Source organism: Convolutriloba macropyga, chromosome 10, assembly GCF_964194025.1.
Source record: "Convolutriloba macropyga chromosome 10, txConMacr16.3, whole genome shotgun sequence".
NCBI lineage: Eukaryota > Metazoa > Xenacoelomorpha > Acoela > Convolutidae > Convolutriloba > Convolutriloba macropyga.
The window spans coordinates 32307660-32310658 of NC_134477.1; the positions used below are offsets into that span (position 1 = coordinate 32307660).

The window sequence follows — 2999 nt, forward strand, 5'->3', positions numbered from 1 at the left end:
AATTGTTAAATTTTTTCAAATTTCGACTCCATCCGAAGCAATCAGTTCAATTGTTGAGGTCTGATTCCAGAAACAACAAAACTGGCTAAATCATGTATGAAAGCGTAGCAATTCTTCATTATTCTTTTATGCTTAACAGAAGATCATTAATCGTTTTGCAACCAGATTTTTCTTAATGAAAAGTATTGGTCAACTTATAATACATAAAACAACAGATAACAATTCAACGAAATGGTTATCTTATAGAACTTTTAAGATCTTATTGGAATTTCAAAAGATAATGCATAACCTGACAAGAACGTTTGACTGAAAGTTTCAAGTTAAGAAATCGTCTTAAAAGATACTTGGAGGACAATGATTCGTCTTACTCGATCCCCCCAAACATTGACTTTCGGCTTAAAAGATTTTTGCATCGCAAATTTTTGTTTCATTGAAATACCAAGCGCATTTACGAAATTGGAGGTGACTGACATATCAATAAAACAATGAAAAATTGTATTCAATAGGGTAAAGAATGCTAATTTTTTTTAAAAAGACAAATAAAACATCCAAGTTCTAATAAAAAAAAAGAAATGAAGTATTTAAATGTTTTCTCCAAAACTGAATGTAATCAAAATTCAAACAAAAGTGAAAGAATCGGTGTATTGTTTAGAGCAGCAAAAAATTTAAGCAAAGTTTATGTTTTCAAGCTCCAATTATAAGATTTAGAGTTAAAATAATAAAAACAGTTCTGGAGTTAGGTGGCAAAAATCATTTTCCAGTCAAACATAATTTGTAATCAAGTTTCCAATCAAACAAGTGGATCGAAAATCCATTTAATGTTGCGCACAAATTAACAGATGAGATCGCGTTGAATGAAATTGCAAGAGAATTTTGTAAGAATTTTGCAAGATTTCATAAAATAGGAAACTGCTGTAAAATAGGAATCTTGTGATATCTTGCATTGATAGTTATTTTGTCTCGTCCAGGGTATGTATCACATCATTTAAAATATTATATCTTATTAAAGTTGTCATTATTCAAATGTTTATTTACGACAATTTTCAAAATACAGGACTTATGGACCGCAGTTAAACACGCCATAAAGTATATAAATCATTTCGGTCAGTGCCTGTTAGTTTAAAATCCTGTTCTTCGACATTAGATGCGAAAATTTTCGTTTCGGTGTTTTGTAGAGATTTACATGTAATCCTTGCATTTACTACAATCATTCTCAGGTGATGTATAATCGATTTCTTGTAACTTTTTGTAAGCTTCCTGCAAATGTTTATCCTGGAAGATATGCAATGTTGAGTTTTGCATAATCTTGACAATTTTTTTTTTCGGAAATCTTTATGGAAAATTTGTTACAATTGGGCAAAATTTGTTTCAATTATGCTGGACTGTTGTAGTTCGTTTTTGCTCAAAATGTTTATGTAAACGCCCAATAAAGAGTACGTGTTGTGCAATGCAAAAAACGAGCGAAACGAAATTCTAATGCACCCATTTGTAAGCGAAATTGTATTATTTCAGTCAGCTTACAACTAAGCTCCCTAACAGTTTGAATGCTTTCTAAAAAGCGGAAAAAAGATTAATTTTTATAAAAATCTAAGTAGTACAACTAATTGTAGCTCAAACAAATTTACGAGTTTTCCTATCTTTTCCCATTTCCAGAAAAGATTTAAAGACAAAACTTTATTATTTTCATACTACGACAATCATGTTTTTTGCTCCAATCATTTAACACAAATTCATGCACAGCCATGTACAAGCCAGGGCCCATGACAACAAAAAGACTGCAATTCTGTAGCAATATAGATTTAAATAATCGAAAAACCGTTTTTTTGTTTTAAATCTGATAATATTTGTCGGAAAATATATCGAGACTTGCATCGAGCTTCTTATATACTGTAAACAAAGAGTTAGAAGCTTTTATAGCTAGCAATACAGGCTGGACAACAACTATTGATAATGCAAAAGTATCCAATTCTAAAGTAGCTATCCTTTGTACCCGTATGTACCCCTAAAGTTGATACTATTTGTTTGATATTAACCTTCATTTTCTGTTCGAAACTCTTGTTCCATTTATTTCCAATTTTCTTGAAATTAAACTGGAAAGCAATTTAAAAGTGGGCAATTTTTTTCGAAGTATTTTTGTTTTTAATTTGGTAATAATATAATAATCAGTATTTCTTTAAAAAAAATTAAGAAACGGGACGAACAAATTGCCAAAAAAATTATTAAAATCAGGAGGAGATGTGGAAAATATTTTCAAACCCCATCTCTTATTTCGGCTTAACCGATATCCGTTTTTATTACTGATGTACTCAATAACGATACTTCGCTTAAAGTTTTTACGACGAAAAGTATGAAAATCTCACGATGCGTGTTAAGAATATATAAATGAATTGCAGACAAAAATGCAAAATCAATTTCCATTTTAAATTGTTTCTGATGAATGCACGTTAACTTGCTAAAAAAGAGGAAACAGACCCAAGTAGGACGAATTGTTTTCTAGTCTAAAATAAATAACCTCGCCAAAAGATTTGAAACAATAACTAAGAACGGTAGAAGTAAATGCAAAATATGAACAAAAGAGCTAGCTTATTATTGAGGTTTTGACCAATTGTCAATATTTGAATAATGTTAGACTTTCTCACTACGACAGCACTCTAATGTATTTTCAGCTTCATGTCAATTATGATTGTGTGACTGTGCTTTAATAGATTATGATGAACTTTGGTCGAACAGATGTTGTCGTCAACAGATAATAAATTCTAATTCTGAAGATGACTAAGACGCTTTCATTAACATTTGCCAATGATTTCAGTTCTGAAGCGGGGTTTTCTAAACATTAGATTGCTTCCATTTTGTAAATGGAAATAAATGATTGAACTCGAGTTTTATTAACCTGTTGCAGGAACGGAAACAAATGGAAGCGCCCGTAGCTAAAAGTATCCCTTAAAAGGGTAAAAATACCGAGCAATGAAGTTATATTTGATTATCTCAAACTATGTTAG

General features: G+C 30.7%; 1 protein-coding gene across 2 annotated transcripts in view; it reads right to left on the minus strand.

Annotated features, from left to right (window-relative positions):
• Nucleotides 1-2660, minus strand: part of LOC142348455 (synaptosomal-associated protein 23-like) — a 22371-nt gene extending 19711 nt beyond the window's left edge. The window contains exon 1 of one of the 2 annotated variants that reach the window (XM_075399819.1): nt 2473-2660. The gene's annotated coding sequence lies outside the window, so the exon portion shown is untranslated. The remainder of the gene's footprint in view (nt 1-2472) is intronic. The other variant, XM_075399817.1, reaches the window with a different exon arrangement.
• Between the last annotated feature and the right edge of the window lie 339 nt (nt 2661-2999).